The sequence below is a fragment of the Rhinolophus sinicus genome, chromosome 15 (assembly GCF_057876585.1).
Source record: "Rhinolophus sinicus isolate RSI-liver-muscle chromosome 15, RSI-T2T, whole genome shotgun sequence".
Taxonomy (NCBI): Eukaryota; Metazoa; Chordata; class Mammalia; order Chiroptera; family Rhinolophidae; genus Rhinolophus; species Rhinolophus sinicus.
The window spans coordinates 110,587,320-110,613,414 of record NC_142515.1 but is presented as its reverse complement, the minus strand read 5'-3'; the positions used below and the strand labels follow the sequence as shown (position 1 = coordinate 110,613,414).

Here is a 26,095-nt window from a genome sequence, read left to right as displayed (position 1 = left end):
CCAAATGTGTTTTTGATTACTAAATGTCCTTTTATCCATAAAAATGTTTGAAATGTTTTCTTTCTAGTGCTTCATGACTATTAGGCATGCCGCAAAGAAAATGCAAGTTAATTCTAAGGAGCTCTTTCCAGGGTTCTTGATTCAGAAGTCCCCTTGGTACTGATCCTGTGACATTAGCATTATCAAGAAAGACTTTAACACCTAGTCTCAAGTCACCTAAACACTGTAAGCAAGTATATAACCAACTCTTAATGTTTTAATTTCCAGACCTAGAAATATAGTATATAACTAACAATAAAAGGTTTTATTTTCAATACATGAGCCACTAGCTACATGTGACTAGTGTTAATAAGAAATTGAATTTTTATTTAATTATAATTAACTTTATCTAAATTTAGAAGCTGAAGCAGTATAATATGTCCTTCTACTAAAGATAATTTTATTGTTTTGGGAGTACTACATCTCATTGTAACCACTGCACTGCATATTATGCTGTGCATGTAGATCTATAGTGAGTCATTTCTAGTATTACACATTAAAAAAAAAACTGATCTAGTCAGTATCAGTTAACTATTCAGTTGAAATGATTTTTTTCTACACAGCAATGTAATAATTACACAATTAATTTACTTATTTTTTTTTTTTTTTTTTTTTTTGCAAATAACACAAGTTGCGGTGATGCCTGTGTAAATCATAATTGGTAACTGGAGTTTTTTTCATGTTAATTTTTACTTTATTTTTTAATGTTAATATTTTGAATAAAAGTTATTTTAACTTCAAAAATAAATGGACAAAGGAGGGGAGTAGATAAAATTTTTAAGTTAAAGTGAAGGCATTCTACCCACACAGAATCAAGTGGAGCTACAGAAGCTAGTACTACTAGCAGAACAACGAAGTGAGACTGGATGAAGGTATTCCACAAATTTTACTATGAAATGACAATTACAATGACAATTTTGGCTGAGCTGAGCAAAATAAGAGAGCTGTTTCTTATGTAAAAAAAAAAAAAATTCAAATAAAAATGTGGACAATATTAGGAGACATTTTCAGCAGATACACAGTGAATTTTGTAAGGATATTTACAAAAAGTGGAAGATCTTCAATTAAGCCACTAAGCAATTCCCTATCATATGAAAGACTTTTCTAACAATATCAAAAATAAATAAATTGAAACTTTAATTGAGAAATTACTACGTTCTTTTAGCTTTAAATTAGCTATGTCTCTTTACAGGAGACACTGCCAAATTAAAACTTAGGCACATTTCATTTGAAAGAACTTTCAAATTTAGAAAGAAATGCTGATATGTAGCTTAAACAATCAAAATCGTAACATCTGTCAAAGAATTTCAGCTATATATTTCAAAAATCATTTTTTTATTACTACAGAGTTCTCCTATGTTAGGTCAAAAATCCACACTTATTGGAATTTTAAAAGAAGAAACTTATGTTTCTCTTATTGTTTTGTTCCACTATATGATACAAATTGAAAATATCTGTGCTCAGTTTTCTAAAGCCAACTATGAAAAATGTCATGAATTAAGTTGTTTAAATTAAGAATGTATAGTAATGATACCATGTTTCCCCAAAAATAAGACCTAGCTGAACCATCAGCTCTAATCCATCTTTTGGAGCAAAAATTAATATAAGACCCAGTCTTATTTTACTATAAGACCCGGTATAATATAATATAATATAATATAATATAATATAATATAATATAATATAATATAATATAATACAATACAATACAATATAATACAATATAATATAATACTGGGTCTTATATTAATTTTTGCTCCAAAAGACACATTAGAGCTGATTGTCCAGCTAGGTCTTATTTTCAGGGAAACACGGTATGAATACTAGGTACTTTCTGAAACTGTTGGAAAAAAACAGAAGGTAATATATTTAATGATCTTTTGTTTTTTGCTCATTGGTTAAGTAGTGGAAGACTCTCACAAAGATTTACAGTATTGTTAACTGATTCAAGAAAGGATTGTTTTTCAATATTCAATAATCAAAGACAAAAACGGCAGTATTCCTTACGTTTCTCACTGGTATCTCACTACATGTAAAAAGCTTAATCTGAAGCATCAAAGAAAAAGCTTATTTATGATCTAGCAACACAGATATGGGAGTTAATGTTGAAATTTAAAGTTTTCATAATCTAAGTCAATAGTAAAGATTTTACACTTTACCCTAACATAAACCAATATACAAAAGATTTAAATTATAATGGACAATGTTATACAAATTGGCTGCAAAAATGACCAAAAAAAAAGTTGAAGAACACGTTGACAAAATTGAGAGTTGCTTTTCAACTTATGCAATATCCTTTGGAATCTTATGTTAACACTGAATTGACACAAGAGTTAAGTGAATTTGCTTAATTTCAGTAGCACAGTTTTGAAATTGGTAAGATTTTGCTTCCAAGTATAATGAATTCTACTGAAAAATCATGAACCAGTTTTATCAATTTGGTTGCAAATATTAAAATTATTTTTTGGTAATTAATTAAAATATTGAAAAACACACGTATGTTTGGAACACCTTAGGTATGTGAATCTACTTTTTCAACCTTAAATTCTATGAAATCTAAATGAAGATCAAGTATTTCTGATGACTATTTAGTGACCATTGAGATATAAAATATCTACTAGGTTTTTGAAGAATTGGTACAAAAAAATGTAAAATATCTCCATATTTTTTTACTGATGATCAGTTAGAATGATATTTTGGAGATATCAGGTTAAGTAAAACATTCAAATTAATTTAGTCTCTTTTCTTTTGCTTTTTTTTAATGCGGCTACTAGAAATTTTAAATCACATGTGTGGCTCAAATTATATTTCTATCACACAGTGCTGTTCTAGGCAAGATTAACTGAACATGAACATAAAATAATTAAGTTCTTACAAGAAGAGCACATTCTTTGGAACACTGCTGTCAACTATTAATACTAAAATATCGCCCTGGAAGTTCACATTACAATTGCCAATCAAACTATATGCACAACAAGTCTCAGCATCAGAACATAAATTTGCCCAAAGAAGATTCAGTGATACACTATGTTTTAGCAGCATTTGCAGCTTTAGTGTTATAATAGCTTAAATAGTATTTTATAATAAGTAAAATAGGAGAACCGTTCTCTAGGAAACTAGTTGCAGAATATAACACCAGCAAATTATACAAAGATAAGGAGAATAGTAAAATTGGGTGCTTATTAAAAGTAAGGACGCAAACTATATATGAAAGCAAAAAAAGTGATACTATAATAGCTAAACATTCCAATTTTGCTGCAACAGGAATATGCATCTCTATCGCTTCTCCGCCTTTTGGCTAAGATCAAGTGTAAGAATAGGCATCTCATATCCTATACTTATTTCCTAAGGACATCATAATGTTGGACTCACACAAAAAAATAGAATGGCAAAGCAAAAGTACAGCTTTCCAAGTTAGTAAGTTGAAGTGTAAGTTGTTAGAAAACAGAAATAAGTCTTGTGCCCCCTCATGCTTTCCACAGAAGCCCAGGAGAGTGCCCATCACATGACACTAAATTTATTTCTTTAGAATTTACTAAGTGCAGTATTTTAAATGCTTAAAGTACCTTATAACTTTTATTTTATTAAGAATAGAGTAAAAATAGCACTTAAAGTGCCTAAAGAGTTGTTTAAGCACATAAACAGCATGAGGAATTTATATTCTAAACACCGTGATACATAAGGATAGATATATGCACCAACTGAACAATAGTCCTAGTCCAGACATTAAACCATATATCTGGGGCCAACTGACTTTCAGTAAGGTGGCCAAGTCCACTCAATGGAGAAAGAATAGTTCTTCAACAAATAGTGCTGGAACAACTGGATTTCCACATACAAACGAATGAGGCTGATCCCTGCCTCACACCGTATACAAAAGTTAACTCAAAATGGATCAACAATCTAAATATAAGAGCTAAAATTACAAAACTCTTACACAAAAACACAGTGGTACACCTTCACAATCTTGGATTGCCATGATCTTGACAATGGATTCTTACATATGACACCAAAGTATGCGCAACCAAAGAAAAACAAAACAAAACAAACAACAACAAATATATATATATATATATATATATATATATATATATATATGATAAAGTGGACTTTATCAAAATTAAAAACTTTTTGTATCAAAAGGCATTATCAAGAAAGTAAAAAGACAACCTACCAAATTTGTGAAAATATGTGTAAACCGTATATTTGATAAGGGCTTTATATTCAGAATATATAAAGAATTCCTACAAGAACAAACAATCCAATTTAAAAATGGGCAAAGGGCTTGAATAGACATTTCTCCAAAAATGATGTGACCAATAAGCACATGAAAAATGTTCAACATCATTAGTCATTAGCAAAATGGCTTAAATAAAATCTGGAATTCAATTATTCTCTCCAAAAAGAAGTTGGTATGCCTTCTCTTCTCTTTTGTTCATCAAACACAATATGGATAAAACAGAAAGGACAAGAGCATATTTAAAATCAAAAATACCTGGATTAGCATTCTGACCCCAGCTTTGGTGGCACAGTCATGGGCAATTACTCAAAATTTCTGATCCTCCATTTTTTATCTATAAACAAAGTCCAAAAAATCCAGTTTCCTTTTTCCCATTTATATTCCCTTTTCTCTTTTTCTATGCTTACAAGTATAGGTGATCATATTTCAAGTGGATCTATCTTTTGATTCAGTAATTTCACCTTGGAGAAATCATCCTGCAGGAAAATAAATGAGAAAGTTCCCAATGTGCTATTACGAAAAGATCTGTAACATATACCATAAAATAAAAAAGGAAGTCTGTATATTATGCTCTTTTCTATAAAGTGGGAGAGAATACCACTATATATATTTGTGTGTGTGTGTGTGTGTGTGTGAGTGTGTATTCATAAAGACATTGTGGAAAGATTTTTTAAGTACTGTATATATTAAAATATTTCATTGTTACTATTTTTAGACATGTCAGAAAAAAAAAAAAAGAAAAAGATGACTCTATCTGGATAAGGGGGAAAAAAACCGCTGCCACAGAAAAAAACAAAACTACTAATAGAGTTAACCAGAAAAAATGATTTCAACAATGAGTTCCATGTATCAAAGGCTGATTCTAACGAGGTGTTTTTGCACATTATATGAAAATGAATAGGTCTCTCTATTTGACATAATGAACAAACCCAGAAAAAAAATCTTTCTTTGTTCTACTATGTTTCTCTTTACACTCTGTTCTAATATCTGCCTTTCTGTCTCCAGAATACATATATATATGTATACATATATATAAAATATATATACACATTCATTCGTTCATTCATTCATTCCTTGGTTTGTTGATGTAGATCTTCATTCTTAAAAATTTAGGTCATTTTAAAATGAATTCAATCGAGAAATTTCTCTATATTGTCTACATAACCTATCATTCATACGAAGCACATTATTTTAGAAATGGTAAGGAACAGCACAATGAAGAAGAAAAGTAGCTTGAGGCCACACTTTGTTAAGACTTTTGTTAAAAACTAAATACTTTCTACTGTGTTGAATAAGCAATAGGGAGTCACCAAAAATTTGAAGAATGAGGGGCTGATGTAAAGAAAGTAATGTTCTTGGGAAAGTAACGTTCTTGGGAAAAAAGCTGGGAGGTTATTCATACTAGCCAAAAATTGGGAACAACCCAAATGTCCATGAATAGATAAATTAAATGTGGTATCTCCATACAATGGAATACTATTCAGCCATAAAAAAGAATGCAGTACTAATACGTTGCAGAACACAGAAGAATCTTGAAAAATTATGCTAAGTGAAATAAGCCAAACACAAAAGGCTATATACTACTGCATGATTCCATTTACATGAAATGTCCAAAATAGGCAAATCCATAAAGATGGAAGGAAAATAGACTGGTGGTTGCCTGGGAACTGGGGAGAGGGGAACTGGGAAGTAACTGCTAATGGACAAAGAGTTTATTTTTGGGGTGATGAAAAATACTATAGAATTAGATAGTAGTAATGGTTGCAAAACTTCATGAATATACAAAACCCACTAAATTGTATACTTCAAAAAAGTAAATTTTATGATATGTAAAGTATATCTCAATAACAATAAAGCTGGAGATGTGTGGAAAAGATTGCAGGCAGGAAAAAAAAGCAACTATACTGGTTTATCAATGAGTATATAAAAGCCCTCAGGGCTTCTTTCGTTAACCCCAATCAAGGGAGCACCATTCAGATTGTTGGGCTCCATAGAGCCCCTCCTCACAGAGACTCTGTAGTAGGATACAGCCTGGGAAATAGAAGGAATAAATTTAAGAGGCAAAGGGACTCAATAATAATTAATAAGTGTGTGTATACAGAGGAAGGAATTAAGAACTTTTTCTTAAATCTATTTTCTCTTTGATTTAAAATGATACATTCGCAAAGAGGAAACTCAACAAAAGTTAAGATTTGTTATCTTTTGAATAAGGTTAATTTGTAGTCTCTTATCCAGACTTTTCCAAATTTTCTACAATGATACTACTTATGTAATGAGGGAAATGTATAAAAATGTATTTACTTTTATAAACAAAAACTTTGTATCTCAACCATAAAAACCATTCTGAAACACGAAAGCCCTAACCTATTAGAGGGTCAAACATTGTTAAAACCTATTCCCTGTGGAGTTCACATACTATTGTCTCTAGCAGAAAAAAAAAAAAGCTCATAACGTACGTCTGCACCGCCCAATATGGAAGCCACAAGCTGGGAAGCACTTCAAATGTCGTTAAGTCCACCCAAGATGTGATGTTAAGTATAAAATATATACCATATCTCAAAATTCGTACCAAAATAATAATCTAAAATATCTCATTAATAAGTTTTCATATTGGCTCAGTTGGTTAGAGTGCAAGCTATTAACAACAAGGTTGCCAGTTCAAATCCCGCATGGGATGGTGGGCTGCGCCCTCTGCAACTAAACACTGAAAACAGCAACCGAACTTGGAGCTGAGCTGCGCCCTCCACAACTAGATTGAAGGAAAACAACTTGACTTGGAGCTGATGGGCCATGGAGAAACACACTGTTCCCCAATATTCCCCAATTAAAAAAAAAGAAAAAAGAACATCCCAGAACTGTGTTCAGAAAGCATCAAGGAGAATCACTTTACCCCCACAGTGTTGACCTAATAAAAAAACTAGTATTTTATAGATCGTTGAAATCCCGAATCAGTTGGTTTGAAATTAGGGAGATTATTGTGGGTAGAGCTCACCTAAAGAGATCAGTTCTTAAAAGAAAGCAAAGAGATTAGAAGGGAGATTCTTCTAGTGTCACTGAAGTAGCCAACAACCATGACGAACTGCCCACAGAGAGGACAGGGCAAGAACGCAAGGGTGGCCTCCTAGAACCTCTAGGAGAGTGGTCCCTGCCTAACAACAGCAGGAAAACAGGACAGCATTTCTATAGACATGAAGAACTGAATTCTGCAAACTGGTGGAGGCTGGAAGAGGATCCTGAGCTCCAGCTGACGCCTTGGTTTCGGCCTCCTAAGACCTGCCTGCCGACGGGACCCAGCCACACCATGCCGGATTCCTAACCAAGGGAGACTCTGGGATACGCTGCGAAACTGCAGTGATGTGCAATGCAGTCATGGAAAACTTACGCAGATGACTTCTTAGATTTGAGGAATCATGGTTAATATTATTTCTCTAAAAGGCTGCTAATCTTCATCATTAAAACAATTTCTAATACTTCTTATTATTACGAGTGATGTGATTCAGTTTCACAAGTCAGCAGGATACGGTTATACTACTCTCAAAACTTTATAGGGAAAAAATCTTCACAGCATCTAGGAATTTATTTCTTCCATCAACTGGGCATGTAAACAATACTATAATCTTAGTATATTTGTTTCTGCCTTTCTAAATCAATGACATACCACCCCCCCAGCAAAAAAAAAAAAGAAAAAAAAAACTCAGACCATTTCCATTTCTAAAGAAGTAAAGTTAAATGTGTGGTAAGAAAAGCTAATTTTGAGATCTAGCATGATCATATAATTTGGGGCACTCATCAAGTTTCTAAGAACCTCAGAGAACTCAGCTATTAACAAAAGGAACAAGAGAAATCTCAATAAAGTCTGGACTCTAATCAACAGAAGAAAAAATACATACATACATACATACATACATAAGGTATGTTCCGCCAACCTAGAGCAACTATAAAATAAATGCCATTGAAAATAGCCTGCACTTCTATGTATCTTATTGTGACAGGCACTGTTCTACAAATAATATGTAAGAAATAAATTTACAGGTGATAAATATAGTATAGAATAGTGATTGAGGTCCCAGGCTCTAAAACCAGACTGCTCAGATACAATCCCAGTTCCACGAGTAATTAAAGGTAAAATTTTGAGCATGTGGAACTTAAATTTGCCAAATTTTCAAGTATAAAATAAGGACATTAACATGCTTACCTCAGAGTACTACCATGAGGATTGAATGAGTTAATACACACAGAGGACAAAGAAGGGTGCTTGGCATATATTAAGCGCTTGAATGTTGATATAAATATTATTTTTATAATAGTGCCATATTAACATTCACTTCTAGAAAAGGCAACCTGTGGTAGATAGTGTAAAAGAACACTAACGATCTAAGACTTAGAATCCTAAACTTGACATGATTCCCTGCACCGCAACCCGCAACTCCTAAATTCTAAGGCATTTTTAATCTTTAATAGAATATCATTCAGATCATGACTCTTAGTATTTGCATGTAACGTTTGATAAAATTTTATAAAAGCATGGAAATAAAATTCTGGAAGGGGCAAAGTTCAAAGGTATAAAACTATGGTTACAAATATAGTATTTAAAATGCAACCAAGAGAAAAGAGAAAATATTTTAGGAAACATTTTTAGAGGTTAAACCCATGTTTACCTCTTTTTAAGGTAACAAAATAAAATTACGCATACTATTGAAATCTCATAATGAACAAATAAAAATAGTACACATATGTCAAAACTTATTTTCACTGTATTTATTAAAATGTAAAACACCTATGAATAAACTAACTGGATAAGGAATAGACCTATATAAAGAATGGGAAAGAAGAGAATGGAATTTTTTTTAAATGACAGATCATCTCAGCAAACAAAAATAGTTTAAGACAATACGTAATGGAAACACTCCATACATATCCATTAACTTAAATAATTTATACTTTAGACACTAACAAGTTTTGATTCTCAAATTTTCTGCTATACCTTCCAAGCATGCCAAATCATAGGTTTTCAAATCCTAAATAATATATTTCAGAAGCACATCCCCTAAACAAGAACCTCTTTCAAAAGATTTAACTCTAGCTACAAAACACATTTTACACATAGAAAAAAATATTTATAAATATCACTTTGCCCCAAAATCTTTTAGACAGGTTTTGCCTAGACAGAGTTCTTCTACTGCTAAAGATGGATCAGAACCTTTGTCCTGATGGTAACACCAAGAGCAAGACTAAATTTAATTTTAAAAGTGCAGGTTAGTGCAAGTCAGTTAAAATTACAGGCTTAAATTTCAATTATTTTACATAAGGACATAAATCTGGGAATTGTTTCTGCATGAGTGTTAATCATTTTCCTTCTAACATCTGTGTAAGATGAAATCCTGTCATTTCCCCTCTTATCTCAGTACAAATGATGACGTCCCATTTTTAAATACAAAATTCCTCCAATGAAACGTAAGAGGCAGCAGGCATGGTGATTAAACGCACACATAGACCAGCGTCAGATGGATCTGGATATGAATCCCAGTTCTGTGGGTTCCAATTCCTAACTACATGTTCTTTGAAAGTTCTCTGCATCTGTTTCTTCTGCCATGAAACCGGCTTATTAGTACCTGTCTCATAGGGACTGTGAGAAATTAAAAAAATGCATGTAAAAATCCTTATTTAGCACAGTGCCTGACATATAACATTCAGTAGATGGTTATGAGGATCAAAATGATGATCATCAAATTATTAATTTATAAAATTATCAAATCTACATTTTTATCCTCTAGATTCACATTCTCTCCCTTTTAGATAATTCTTTATAAATCACTGGGAGCAGCTGAGGTAAAAGCAATGATCATCAAAAGAAAGAGACCTAACCTAGTAGGCAACTGCCTTTTCTCTCCCCCAGGCTTCAACAGCCTCAGTTATTATCCACACTTGAGAATAAATACATACTCACACTCTGTTTGGGCCCAAATGTACACGGCCTAACACTTTTACTTCATGATAGCTCATTCATGATGTAAAATTAATACTAAACATTCATCTTTCCAACAAGCTCAACACTAGAATGGGCCAATCGGTGAAAAAGAAATCAACCAAAAGCATCTTTCAGAAGGTATTTGTTGGATCAAAAGTCTCATTACTTCCAAGAAAAGGAAGGCAGACATAATGCATCAGATGCACCAAACATCTAGGCTGTTTTACTTCTAGGAATGCAGAAGAAAAAAGTTCACATGGAAATTCTATCAATTATTGGAACTGGCTTCTAATTCATTCAGTAAATAATTGTTGAACACCTATGGGCAGGCAGTACACTAAGCACTTGGAAACAAAGATAACAAGATAATATGCTCCTCTTATAGAGCCTATTAAAAAACCTTTCTGGTTTTTTTTCTCTTCCATTCATTTGTTAACATACTATACTTGTATGACTACTATGCAGCAGGAAATGTTAAGTACTTGGGATGAGGAGATATTAATTGAAAAGATAAATAAGACATAACCCTTGTCCTCAAAGAACTGACAGACCTTGTATTTTTCTTGCAAACTGTATTAAGAGCTATGAAAAGCTCTTGCGGGTAGCAAGAAGAAAAAGCAACTAGCTACATATATTAATCAGGACAGGCTTCCTAGAGGAGATGATATTTAAGCAGGGTCTTAAGAAGTAAAGGCTTCGCAAATGAAAGGAAAACAGTACTCCAGGCAGAGGAAATATTTAGCAAGGTGCAGAGACAAATATACATGAAGGTTTACACAGGAACATACACACACACACACAAATATTCATTAAAGCATATACATGCTGTATATCAACGCACATACAGTCAGTGTTTAGATACAAGTGAAGGAAGTTATCTGCACTACAAATACAGAAAATGATGTGACTATTTTCCCAATTCTCCCAAAGATGGTACACAACTAACACTATGCACAACAGAAAGTTAGTTCGTTTCAATTCCAGCCTTAATTCTCTCCCAGAAATAAAACGATAGTGCAGGGAGGTTTGAATGGTAAATTGAATCTGGACTAGAAAGGCTCTCCCTTAAGCTAAGTGTCAATTCAGGTAGGAACATAAAGGACAGTAGCAAAGAAATCAATTTAGAAGCTCCTGAAATGGACAGCGAACGGTAAGAGTTCAATTTTAGAGAGCAAAAAAGGAGAGAGGAAAAAGAAGAGATCCTAAGTTAAAGAGCCCTTGACTTGATGAGTAATAAAACATGAAGGGAGTGAGGCAAATCAGACATGATTCAAGGTTTCTCGCAACAGATCATTCCATTAACCTTGGCACTTTTTCCATAGTGTATACTTGACTTTGTAGACACTTGTATATGGCGCTCACATCTCTTAAGCCGCCTACCCTTGATATACTTTTAAATGAAGAGTTTGCTACTGAAAAAAATCAAATTAGGACAATCCACCCGGAAACCTTTCCTAGTATCTGAATAATAAGTGTAAGCACTCTTAGATTACTTTTGGAGTAACAGCGCTATAACCTTAAAAAAAAAAATCATGAAATCTATTAATTTTCCTTTTTGCCTGTCTTTTGAAATAAACATTAAATGAGGCCTATCCATGTCTGTCTATGACTTACCTTTATCAATAATCGGTATTTATACAGAACCTAACTGGCAGAGTTCCTTACACAAAGAAAATATCCAAACAGGAAACAGAGAGCAGGGTTTCCTAACTGTGGGACTACTGCCATTTTGGACCAGTTAATCCTTTGTTGTGTGGTGCTACCCTGTACGTTGTTTATACCTGGACTCTACCCACTGGATACTAGCAACACCCCCACCCACATCTCCCCCCGAGTTGTGGCCATCAAAACCATCTCCAGATATTGCCACATGTTCCCTGGGGCCATTGTCATGTGCCACTGTGCTTCTCATTTATTATCTCCTTTCATTTAACAACATAGTATGCATGAGGTAGTTATTGTTTTCCCCATCTCAAAAATAAAGAAACTGGGGTCAAGAGAGCTAAATAACTTGCCAGAAGTCACACAGCCAATAAATGCAGTAGTCTATATCTGAACCCATGCAATGGTGGACTGAGTACCAATGTTATGCCATCTCTTATTAATACCTCAGCCTTTATCATCTGATAATTTGAAAGTGATATTTTGAATCTTATCTAGAAATAAAATTATCCAAACAGTGGAAGGTAAAAGGTTCCCAACCTCAATTCAGAATAAATTAACACACATTTTTTAAGCAATGACTATAGGAACTAGAGAAAAGGAAACTACCATTTATTAAGTACTTGGCTCAGGATTTTTTCACACATTCTCTGTCTAAAAATCTCACAGCATCCCTTTGTGAGGTAGGTATTATCTTTTTTTCAAATGAGGAAGCTATGGCTTGGAATAGAAAAGTGGCCACTGACCTGAAAGTGTTTACAATTTAATTGAAGAGACAAGAGAAAAGATTGTTTTGAAGAAGAAGAAACAAGTTAAATACCTCATTTAACAATACATAGAAGGTGTGAAATAGGAAATGGGTGATGGGAAAAGTATACAGTTAGTGAGGAAATACTTCTTAAAAGCGGTTTCTAGTGTCCCTCTCTCTTAGCAATGACATGAATGAGCAAAAGGTGATGAGCTGGCGAGAAACAGCACAGTGTAAGCAATGCGAACAGAGGTCTGGGGACTGACAGGAACATTTTGTGATCACCAATTTAAGTAGGAAGTCAAGGAGATGAAGAGGAGTGTAACAAGGCTGCTTTAAAATTAAGATTGAGCTGTAGTTGGAGACAATGCAACTGCTTCTATGCTTTTAGGGTGCTCCTGCCACCAAACATCCTCAAGCACAGCAACCGGAACAAATGAAAAAAAAATCTAAAGGTAAAGACTGATAGGATTGGTTAATGGACACTCAGACACATGAAGTTAAATACCGAATTTCATGAGATGAATGATGATGGGTCACCGATTTTGCTTTGTGTATTTTTGTCTCCCACAACCAGACTGTACGTTTCAAGAGGGCAGGGATTTTTATGTTTTGTTCAGTTAGATCAGTGGCTGGCACAGCAGGTGTTCAGTTAATATCTGCTGCTGAATAAGGGCAGTATTCTAGAGACATATTCAGAGGCAAAGATCAAAAATGCCCTCAACATTAAAAAAATAAAAAAACAGCAACCTCACAGAAATAACAATAACTTTTGTAACAATCACAGCATTTATTATTATTGCAAAAGCTGACACTTATTGAGCACTAACTCTCAGCTAGACTCTGTGATGCATTATCTCATTCAATCCTCTTACTTACCTATGAGAGAGGTAGGTACAATTATTTTCATCTCAGTTTTACAGAAAACACATAGAATAAACAACTTGCCCATGGTCACAAAGCAGCACAGCTGGAACCTGGGTCTATCCACCCAAAGCTTTCCTCTCAACAACTAAGTCACATATGTAGAATTACAAGCATCCCTGTTAGGCAAAGCTAGGGAAATGTGGCCAATGAGGAAAAAAGACAACAAAGCCAAACAAAAAAGGAACTACAATGTGGTCAAAAACCCTTTGTCGGTCCCTTCTCCTAGCAGGTACAGTGGAAATTTTCCCACCCTAGGATACAATGATTATCCTATACAGATTAAAACTTCAATGGTTTAAAGAATCCAGATGTTGAAAAACTAGGAACTAGAGTCAATCATCTAATCAACATTTCAAAGGGTGGCAGATAACAAGTGGTAACACCCCAAGTCCACAACCCAAAGAAATAACAGGGTGTGACCTCTGAGTAAGACTGACCTCAAAACTTCCGGAGCCACTGTCCCTGGTATCTGCCTCTTCTCTCCCTCCTTCACTGTGTCTTTCCCCCTTCAGTACATCCCATCTCTCCTCTCTGACTATTAATAAATGGCCTTTACAAAACATCTGAAAGTATGTGTTTCCTGCTCTAAATTTCTAATCTAGAAAGTTAAAATTTGAATGCATCTCTAATGAAAAAAATCTACCTGTGTAATACGCAACATAAGGAGGCCCACATTCATTACAGCAGCATCCCAAAGTTTCTATTATAAAATTCACACAGTAGTCAATTTAGAACCACCAATCATGCGAAAGAAAACTGATGACCCACATGTTTATCTAACCTTCTCGTATTACATCCATAATAAATAAGCAGGAAGAAATTAAACTCACTAGAGAGACTATGCTCTTCTCCCTTCTATCCAATAACCTATTTATAATTATGAAATTCCTTTTTGAAAATCTGATATGGAAAGAATGTAACTCCAGAAGCATAACTCCAATTGCTACCAACAAAGAAAAATATTTAAAATACTGATTTTTTTAAACTAGAATATTCATTAAATAAACTACTTAACCAGAGACCACTAATATTTAAACCAATCTAATTTCTGCATTTACACCAAAATCTAAAGCAAGTGTGCTCTGCAAGAAGTTAGAGAGTGAGGACAAGAGCTGGCAAGAAAATCAGTGCTAAGAAATATATCTCAATCTTTCTTTTCTGCCTTTGGATTTTTTTCATATACTTATCTTGAAAATACAGTTCTATTAAATAAACAGACTATGAAGGCATAGCCAAATTGTTCTCAAAACAGAAATACTTTCCAAATACAAAAAAGATCCAGAAGCATTTCTTTCTTGTATTGGCCAATAGAACACTACGCCAAGCTTGAAGGAAAAGTTACTTCTGAAACTGATCATGTAGTCAATGAATACTAAGCATGAAAAGGGAATATCAAACACATGCACAACTGACACTCTAGTCATTTTAGGAAAAGGGAGAAACTAAAATTTAATTAAAATAGAATCACCTAAATTCCTTCGACCTTAATTTAAAATGCAATAATACGGATAAAATTTATTAAACTTCTTCATGATTTTTTTAAAGCTTTTCATTCCCAATGGTTAAAGGGACAAACAATTAAAAGACTTGATAACCGAATTACATCCTGATAGTTCTAAATGGACAATTAAACCACTGTCACTTTCAGAGATAATCAACAAAATATTTTTAAGAGTCCTTTCTTATCTACGCACTACTGAGGTCTTGGAGATGGATTCAAATTCCAGTTATGTTCAAATCAGTGCTTTTCTATGAATAATAAAAACCACAGCAGTTCTGCCATTTTTCTAGTTTTTAATTTTTTATTTAAATAAAAAGTTAATGAACCATACACTGGTTCAGATGCTTTTGAAAACACTGCAGAATTACTTCATTATTATTTGTCAAATTCAAGGGCTGAATTTAAATACGGGGCAACGCAACCCCTGACTTTAGCCTTCTCTCTGTGTCACACTTTAACACATCTTTAACTTAATAACTTAACAGTGATGGGTAACATGTGTCAGCACCGGGACTAAGAGCTTTGCATCATGTTTTATATCATCTCATTTAATCCTAACAACCCTGTTAAGGACATGGTTTTTCCCATCAATAGGTACTAACCGACATCAGAAGGATAAATAGCTGGTCCAAGGCCACGTAGCTAAGAAATGAACTGCCTAACAAATGAGACTTCTGCCTCCATAGTATGATTATACTTTATTAGGTAAACGAGAAATGAATTAGCAGCTTGTTGCTGGTTCCGGGCATGCAAAATATTTTCAACCATTAGATACTAGTTATAAGTGAAGCAACTCCTTCTCAGACCTAAAGGGTGTCATGCAAAAGTCTATTATTTATTACCCCTAAAAAAATATACCATCCTAAAAGTCTGATAAGTTATTTATATTCTTCCAAAAACAAACCAGCAATATGCCTTGAGACTTCACATTAGGCACTAACAGACAGATGCACCTTGACTTGTGGTGGGTATGTCCCAATAAACCCATGTAAGTCGAAAATGCATTTACTACACCTAACCTACCAAACATCTTGGCTTAGCCTAGCCTACCTTAAATGTGCTCAGAACCCTTACGTTGGCCTACAGTGTGGCAAAATCATCTCATTGCCACTATCCAGCACCACGAGAGAGTATCACACTCACTACTTATCGCTAGCCCAGAAAAAGATCAAAATTCAAAATTTGAAGTACGGTTTCCAGTGAACGCATACCACTTTCGCACCATCGTAAAGCCAAAAAGTCCAAGTCGAACCATCGTAAGTCAGAGACTATCTGTATATTGATGGGTTCATTCAAGATGCTGTGGGATGAATAAGCCAAAAGAAAACATGGTATCTTACCCAATGGTGAGCCTCTCAGAGGAAAGGCTACCTGACATTAAAAATATTCTGCACTATGTATTTTGATATTTCCTAAATTCCAGAGCAGTCATGCAAAAAGGAGCACCTAGCACAATACACTACGTACAAGTATACACAGACACACACTCACAACATGCTACGTACCTCCTTCCTAAAGACACCCAGATTCCCAATAGCTAACTTTCCACTGGAAAGAAAGGGCAGAAGAGACACAGCATAGCAACAAAAAGTGCACAATATCTGACTGATCCACAAGCTATCCCTTAGGTCATGGGGAAAGAGCAAAAGATAAGATATCGAGCAAAAAGGTCTCTTGTGTAGTCCTGTTTATTATCTTTCAGCTACCGGTATTGCAGCCACAACACAAATGTAGGCTCTCATATTTTCTTGTAATAGTTTGCTGTTTCAGACAAATCAAGTGTTACTCAAAAATTTTAAAGGAATGTTTCAGAAAATTTGTTATGTATTAGTCATTCAATATTTAGATCAAGTACAGATGTTCCCAGAAATATTTCACAATTCTGAATGTGGAATATGAGGAAATTTTAAATATACTTGTATATAGAAGTATAATTATTAGAAAATATATACCCCATAGTGTTAAGGAAATGTCACATACATTTAGAAAATATACTCCAAACATACTGTGAAAGGTATCATGAGAAAGTATCAATGAGGTATCATGAGAAAATAGCAAAAATCTAAAAGCACATACATTAAGGCATAAGACAGACTTTATACATTGAGCGGAAAAGTCTCAATGTAGAAAGGTTTAACAGCAAGAGTTCATAATTTGAAAGCAACTTTATTCATGTGCTTGTAATGACAATTCAGCTACGCTAAAAACAACAACAACAACAACAAAAAAAAAAAAAAAACGAATACATCACTCTTTTCCCTGGTCCACTGAAAGTGTTATCAATATAAAATATTTCTATTTGGAGTATTTGCAAATATGAGATGAACACCTTGTATCTTTTAAATTGCCACCCGTTCTTAAGCTTGAGAAAATGAGAAAATTACTTGAAAAGGCAAAAGTTAAAAGGAAGATTTTTAAAAGAATAAGGACAGAATCCTCTCCTGATGAATAGGAAAGCAACTTTCTATAGTGATATCTAAAAGGTATACTAAAATTGTCTGATTATATAAACTCTTTTTTTTAAAAGGAAGAGTCATTGAAGTACCAATTACATGTATAGAAATACTGCATAAAGTAAAACCGGTTTGAAATTAACTAAAAAGTGACCACTACTGCAAGAGTAACCCCCTTTCCTGCCATAAACAGGAGAATCCTGAGATAAAAGATTTAAGAAACCAGGGCAAAAATATACCATCATCAAATGCAGTTATTTATCGACACATAAAACAAATGTTTTGCTATCAACTACAATGTAAATTGCACAGAGTGAACTATCCTTTCTAAACAACACATTGGAGACAGACTGACCTAAGAAATTAACCCATGCTACATTTACATTTACTCTTAAAAATACAGCAAAGGTTTTTAAAGTATACATTTCAATAATGTAAGTGATGTGTTAAGATACAATACTTGAAATTAACAAAAACTGTGGAGCTAATAATTCTACACACTGAATTGGTCACTACAAGAAATTAAGACTTTAAGAGACAGAAGTATCAAACTTTAATGTTCTTATAATTTGGCTAATACTTTCATCTAATTCAAGCCAACCATTATCACTTCTAATTTTACATCTAAAGTAAATGCTTTACAATTTATTTTCAGAATCTTTCAAAATTATATCTGTATGTTTCTTCAAAGATACATTTGGCCGTGACACAGCCAGTATATCGCTATAAGCCAATTACGGTGGTATCTTATCTATGAGCAAGAAACACAAGCAGCCCCTACTTTTTGCTGCATCCCTTTATAGATGGCACCGTCACTGCTCCTCAACCCACAGTTTTCATCACTCTGTTGAACAGTAGACTCTATGCTTTATGCAGAATCCTATAAAGACAGCCCCCAAGGAACACAGCTCACTTAGAACACAGAAACAACCTAAAACAGCCAGTCCCAGCTTTGTAATGAGTGACGATCAGACTGCACTGTTGGTGGACTTGGTAGTTGTCTCCACCCGGGACCCATAAACTACATGCTAAATCCAACTTACCTCCCGTTTTCATTTGTTGGAACAAGTCACACTCACTCATTCACTTACATATCATCTATGGCTGCTTTCACACAGGAGCAGAACTGAATCACTGCGACAGAGACCATGTGGTCCACAAAACGTAAGCTATTTACTAACTGACCCAGAACAACAACAAAAAAGTTTGCCAACCACTCCTCTACACAATGACACATCACTGGCAACACAAGACTTTTCCAAAAACCATCTCCGAAGTCCATGAATTGGGCCACTACTAGCTTAGAGGTGGGCTTTGCAGTCATCTGGTGCTAAAGCACAGACACACAAACTCACATCCTCACGGTTCTTCAATCATCCCGTATCAATCCCAAAGCTGCCAAGGCAAAGCACAGGAGGTTTCCAGAGTCCCACTTTTCCCACTGTCTTTACTAGTAAACCATGTTAACCTGAAAAGGTTGCCCTTTAAGTAAACTTAATTCATCAAAACATTGTTTCGCCTGCATCAAAAATGTAGAAAGGAGGGGTAAAGACAGCAGGCACCCATACAGCATATATTCCAGTGCCTGTCCCCTCATTCTGGAATCACCTTATATCTAAACTCCCTGCCTAAATTTCTCTTCCCCAGAGGGTTTTGCCATTTGAATTACACTCTTAAGAAGAGGCCAAGGAAGGTATTAGGAAGGTGGAGAATTCGAACTAAGGAACACAAAAGTGTGGTTATTTATATATTCCGCACCCCACAATCCTGAGCCCTTGCTAGAGTCAACACTAAACGCTAGCCACACTAGCTGCAGGTTTCACCACAAAAAGGAAAAACAGGACAAGTCTTCCAGTGTCTCAGGCTTCAAGATGTGTGAATTTTTTTAAGTGCCAAGTTCTTTTGTGTTTGTTTTTTAATAAAAAGGTTTTTCTCCAAAAAAAAAAAAAAAAAGAATTTTCAGCACTGCTGTGGCAACACAGGGATATCCCCTCCATTGTACCGGACACAAAGACACACACCAACAGCTAGCAGGGGAAGCAGTCTTCTCTCTGCCTGCTATTTTTAGCCCCACTTCGTCACGTTAAACACCAAACTTAGGATAATAATGCTGGGCAAACTTTAAAAACATGAACATGGTGAAAGAATTCTGTCCTTTTATATGTAAGTTCCTCAACAGTAAAATCCTATATATTCCTCTGAACTTGACCTCAAGGGAGGTTATATACTGTATGACAAGTTTGTGATAGCTGTTCCAATAATACAGAAGCATATTCCCTAAGACTAAACTGGGGGCCCCAGTTTAAAGGCTGTGTTCCTTTTCAACTTCAATTCTTATCCACTTTTAAAACATCTATTTTAGGGAGAGTTTCATCCATTCTCTGTTCCTACTATATATATCTTTGCTAACTTTAACAGATTTCCCTCCCCCAAGCAAAAATACCCATTTTTCAGATTTTTATTCTCCATCAGCCCTCTCAAGAAACCTTTATACTTTGAAACTGACTCCCAGCTCTACATTTTTAGCGTATCACTCGTAAGTTTATTTTACTGGTATGAGATTGCATCAGTATCCAACAGTTACCCTAAAATTTAATGTCCAAAACAAAGTACAGTATCCCATTTCTAAATTATTTTTTACAAGAAACCACTAGCACCATATTAAAATATTGGAAGCGTCTGTTTTTTCATTCCTCCGTCTATATAGCTCTTCAATGATCATGGTGTAAAAATGCTGGTTCCCTAGAAAAAGAAAATCCCAATCCAGGTATATTGCCTCTTGGCCTACAATAGTTTCTCCTCAATCATCTACAACTACTGTCTCGGGAACATTGTTCGCAATTGCTTCTCTGAGCTGTAAACATGTATCTACACAAACACAGATGGACCGTAAGCCTACCACTAACTTCCCTCTGTATGCTCATCAAGCTAACTTCCTAATTACTTTCGGTCCTCACACTCTCCAATTCCAAAAGTCTTAAACAGTTTTCTTCCTAAAAAAGACCTTCCTAGATTTGGCTCAGACATTCTAATTAGCTCTATACAGTTCAACACCAACATTTCCCTAATAAAAGATGTATAAATGCATTTACATCTAAAAGGTACCAAGCACAGTATCTGACAGATAGTGGTAGTAGATAAATATTGCTCCATTCCCCCCATCCTATAATTTTGTGCAATTGTGATTCATTGCCTTTGCCACCCATAAGTAAAAGCATCTCAGAGGCAGGGACCCTGAGATGCTTTGACCCAAAAACTTTGTCGTTTCTTTGATACCCAAATGTGCAATAAAACATTACCGTGATTTTAAACCAATCTATAGTCAAAGCAATAAATAAGTAAGCCTTAAAGTCAGTATGGAAGTTTGATGGAGTACAATCTACACTCAAACTATAGTTTGTTGGTTGGGCGTCCATTCTTCCCCCAAAAACAGACTATGGAAGACTAGACTTTTCTTCCTCCTATCTCTGTAAAACATGGGATACATGACTTCGTCAAGGTCACAAAATAACAGAACCAGAGACATTTGTTTTTGATTCGTCTAACATTACATCCACTACTCAATATTTTCATGTCAGTACCCACTTACAATAGATAGAATTTAAGGTTCCTTACAAAAGCGTAACAGGCATATAAAGAAAAACTAAACAGGTGGAGAAGTTCCAGAGAAGATCAAAGTGATCAAAGGATTCGAAGAAATTATCTAAGACAAAAAGAGTCAAGAAAGATAATGAATGGTCAAGAGAAACAATCAAAATCTGTAAAACCAGATGAACCCTGGTTTTAGCATTTCTCAAAACACAAACTCTAAAGGTGACCTGGAACTTTAAAGAGATAGGTTTGGGATAAATAAATGAATTGTTACATAATTCAGGAGCAAATAAACTTGTAGAACTCATTAGTTCAAAAGAGAAAAAGTACAGGAAGAAAACATTGTTTGAGAAGTTTTAAATAAATGTAATCAACATCCTGAATGGAGAAGTTAGGGCACACAACCTCAGGCTTACATTCATTCCCCCAAAGCTTCACTCAGCAGTGGCTTCAGAGAGCAAACCCACACAGTTGTCTGGAGGGTCCATAATTCGCAGTATATGATAGTACTTCCTATGTTCTGTTTTGCAAAATTCCACCCTATGCTGAAGCCTTAAGGTCTGTATAAAAATACGAAATGGTAATTGCTTTCCTGCACCTTAATTTGGCACTCTGAGAGGATACCTGAAATACAAAGATTTTATACACTTAACCTCTAAAATAATGGAAGGAAAAAAAATAATTCTTTAAAATATTAAATATCAAAAGTTTCTCATTTGATAGAGAAGTAAAGACAACTCCAATAACCAAGTCTCAAGTCATTCTGCCAAATAAAAAAGTCTAGCAATTGGGACATATGCTACTCAAAAAAAAAAAAAAAAAAAAAAAGGCACTCGGGTAAGGAAACAAATGTAACAACTTTTACAAACTGGTTAAAGTATCAAATGCTCTCCCCAAGTAAGTTGTGATTCATAGGAACTCAGAATTTCCTGAATAACTGAAGTCTGTTACATGTTACAGTGACCTAACACACAGGTATTGGACCCAGGAAATGAGAAGGTAAAAAACTCCTGTACCAATAGGTACTGAAATGTAAATCGCTTCAAGGAAGACTGAAAAAAAAGGAAGGAATTTTACTTTCAGAGGTTTGCTGGGTAAGAGGTTCCCACTTGGGAACCCAAATAATAAGAGTTGCCCAGAAACAAAAACTACAGCGCTGTTTCACACCCGGTGTACCAGGAAAAGGTGTATTAGAGAGATAGCCTTTGTGCGCACATAAGCTCCCGCTTCCTCAATTTCCTTTTGTCAATTACTGGCCAGAAAGATGCAAGTGTCCACTCCAGAGAAAGATAGAAGTCCTCTAAGAGAAACCTGCAAGCTTGCGTATTACACGTACAAAGAAAGCTAAAAGGTTAAACGCAGGACTACCTAATACCTTATTGTGCTGTGAGGAATAAAGGTACCCCCTTCACCTATGCACTCCCAACACTCCTGGAAAACATCAGCAAAACTCCAGGAGGACGCACCCGCATCCATCCACTTCCCACCCCTCAATCCCTGTCCCGGGACCACTCACACTTTAGAGAGGAGCCGCGGCGCTGAGAAGGTGGGTGGGTTCCCTTCTTCCTCCGGACTGAGGCTGAAGCTGCGGAAGGCTCCGACTGGCGCGGGACTGAGGCAGAAGCGGGGCTCGTGTCGCTCAACCGGGCGGCCACCCGGGTCTCTTCCGCGCCGCCGAAGCAGAGGCGGCGGCAGCACTGCTTACCTCCTCTTTTCCTCTTCCTGGGTCTCTTCAGGTTGTGTTTTCTGCCCGTCCTGGGCCACTTCTCCCGGGACAGTCACGTTCGGGAGGCTCCGGATTTTGTTTTTATAAAGTTTTCTCTGGGCGGTGGCAGCGGCCGGCCCCCCGGGTCCCCCCGGCCCCGCCGCCCTCCGGGCTGGGGCGGGGGAGGGGGCTCTAAGAACTCCTCCCGGAGTCCTGCCGAGGAGCCGGGGGGCCGGCGACTGACCACGAAAGAAGACCCCCGAGGGGGTTAAGGGGAGGGGGAAGGTAAGGAAAGGACGGCGGCGCCGGTCCCGCTCTCCACGCTGCCCGGGCCGCCGCTTCACATGGGGGTCCCCGCCCCCCCGCCCGGGGGTAGTCGATGAGCTTGGGACCCCGGCTCATACACTCCGGGGCGAGATGCTACGGCCCCGGGCGGGTGGCCGAGGCGGCGGCGAGGTGGGGGACCCGGCCGGCTCCGCTCGGCGCCGCCCCCGCTCCCGGCTCCCGCATGTGTCGCTGCGGCTGGGACCCCCTCCCTACACCTTGGGGGTCCCTCGCCCCGTGCCCCGGGACCACACAGAAGCTCCGGCACCTCCTCAGCGTCCTCTCACGGCGGAGCAGCTGACTACTCCCGGCCCCAGGTAGCCGCCTCCCTGCCCCCCAGCCGCCGGCTCCGACTGGGGCTCGGGCTCCGGCGTGTGCAGCGGCGGCTGCCGGCCGGGAAGGTGAGGGGGGGAGAAGAGCGGTGGCCGCGGCTCCCGTTGGCCCAGGTTAGGGCGGAGGTCTCGGCGGCGGCCAGTGCACGGGGGCGGGGTCTCTCGGATGCTCCCCGGCTCTCACGCTCTCGGCGGCGGTGGCAGCAGCACCCGGAGCTCAGCTAGCTGTCTCGCTCGCTCTGTGCGGGGCTCTCGCCTCACTCCAGAGAGAGGGGCGGGAGGAAAGCGGCGCGGACCGATGACGCAAGTCACCTAGCAACCGCTCTCCTCGCCCCCTCCCTTGCCTTTCCGCTCGGAGGCTTCCTCCGCGGGCCTTTTTTGCCTTTCCAACCACCCCGCCCTGGGAGACTCGGGCGCGCTCTGATGACGCTCGGAAGGAAGAGGAAGTCGGGGCTCGGCGAGCGGGTGGGTGCGCCTCGGGCCGCGGGACTCGCCGCCGCCGCTTTCGCCGCCTCTACGGCCGCGTCAGAATTGAAGAGAGGAAGGGGAGGAGCCGAGTGGAGCCTCAGCTTGCCGCCTGATCTCACCCCCGACCCGCGGGCGGCGGAGAGGGCTTGCTCTTTAACGGTTTCCTTCAGGGTAGGTGGCGACTGCTCCTTGGAGAGTAAGGAGGCGGCCCAGGCCGCGCGGCCATGCTCGGGCGCTCACCACCCGAAGGTGAGGCATGTGGCCCGCAGCGGGCCTTTGAAAAGCCGCACTGTGCGAGCAGTTGTCCTACAGCCTGACCCACTGCACCTGTTCCAGGGTGCGAGCGCCCCACCCTTCCCGTGGTGTGGGACGCTACCCGGCGCCCGCTAATGTGTGGTCGGGCCGAGCGAATGTTTCGTGAATGAATGAATGAATGAATGAATGAGCCCTCGCGGAGCTCAGAGGAGTGGATGAAGTGCAAGCGCTTTGCAAACTGCATAGCATTGTAAAGATGAGAGTTGTAGTACATCCCTCCCTCCTTCCGCCCCCCCACCCCAAAAAAAGAGGAAATAAGGGTGCGGCTTGAGTACGGAGTCACAACCTGAGTCTTAGGTGGAAAAGGAGGCGAATTGCCCGGACGAGCGAAGAGAGCCAACTTCCCGGAGATTGTGGGAAGATAGTTGACGGTTGTTCAGAGGAAGAGTTTAGTAGTGCCTCCGTTTTAGTACGCATTCGTGCTCATGGTATGCAGCCATGGAGAGCTGGTCTTGGTTGTGAATCTGTCCATTACCGTCATCAAGAAATTGTGGCCTGTGTTTCGGGTCTGACTCAAAGACTATGTACTTTCTAAAAATATTACTGTTGTGCAGCTTTCCCTGCAGATGTTATCCTGAAAAGTAAAGTAAAAACTCAAAAATGTAGTTGTCTAGGAAAAGAAATTTTTAAGATAAAAGGGCCAGAATCCTCAGAAATCAGCCTTGAACCTGTCCTGGTGAACAGTGTGAAAATGAGATAAAAGCAGCAGCAGTGAAGAAAGGCAGCAGATTCCACGATTCTGTCGCTGGACCCTGGCACACCCTGCCTTCTCTGGAAGAGGCAATGATAGCTATTACAGGTCTTTCCACCTCAAGGGATACGGAGCAAGTTCTTAGAGGAAGATTTGGGAACTCAGTGTTTCTGCCACTACTGCCACCACCATATGCAAACAGTAGACCAAGGAAACTTCCAACTGCGCAAATCCCGAGGCTTGTTTTTATGTAAATGCTGCAGAAAAAGTGATGCGGGGTGGGGGAGAATGTTGCAGATGCAAGAAGAGACTCACAAAGCAGCACCTGCCCAAGCGCCCTTGGTCCTGAGTTCCAAGAGCCAGGTTAACTATCCTGCTTAAGATACTCTGGATAATTTTTCATGATCTGCCTTCTCCGTGTTCTTCCAAGTAAGATTCAGGGGTTCAGACCGCCAACTGATGGCCTCACATAGCTACAAAACAAAAAAACAAATCTTTTTTGTTTCTGCCTGTCTTCTTAATTTTCTGGTGAAAATTGAAGTAGTAAAATGCACAGATTCAGGGGATTTTGTGAAGCTGAGCACCTCAGATTTTAAGTTATATGGATTTTGGATAAAAAGAGTACAAACAGCAGAGCTCTGCGACCCAGCAGAGGATGCCTCCAGAAAAGTGTGTGCCAAATGGGGTTTTTCAGGAGCCTGATCTATGGTTCCACCTTAGAACCTTAGTGCTGAGGGACAGAATGGCACTCAGGAGAGGCCTCAGCCACATACTTTTGAAGTAACAGCTGCACTAATCTCACTGGGCAAGATCCACCTACCTCACCACCCAGCATGATAACTGGAGGAAACAGCTGGACCTGTGAACTGGAGAGGAGGAAGTTCACACATTGACAACTTGGTTTGCAACTCTTTAGTTCTTTTATTATTAATCCAAGGGAAAAAACAGCTAGTTCGTTCAAAAATCCAAAAAATCTGAAGTTTTAGGTAATAGGTCTTCCCCTGGTTCATCAATTTCTTGGTGATAAAAGATCTGCATACTATGTTAAAATATAACAAAGAGATATTTGGATAGGGTTCTTTTCTCCTACACTTGAGAGTGAGCTGTTCTGAGATAATCAGTGTTTTATTA

The 26,095-nt window shown here is 37.7% G+C and overlaps 1 protein-coding gene across 2 annotated transcripts in view; it reads right to left on the bottom strand.

Annotated features, from left to right (window-relative positions):
- Window positions 1-23,780, bottom strand: part of FBXW7 (F-box and WD repeat domain containing 7) — a 171,493-nt gene extending 147,713 nt beyond the window's left edge. Inside the window, exon 1 of one of the 2 annotated variants that reach the window (XM_019722716.3) lies at window positions 22,646-23,780. The gene's annotated coding sequence lies outside the window, so the exon portion shown is untranslated. The remainder of the gene's footprint in view (window positions 1-22,645) is intronic. The other variant, XM_019722739.3, reaches the window with a different exon arrangement.
- Between the last annotated feature and the right edge of the window lie 2,315 nt (window positions 23,781-26,095).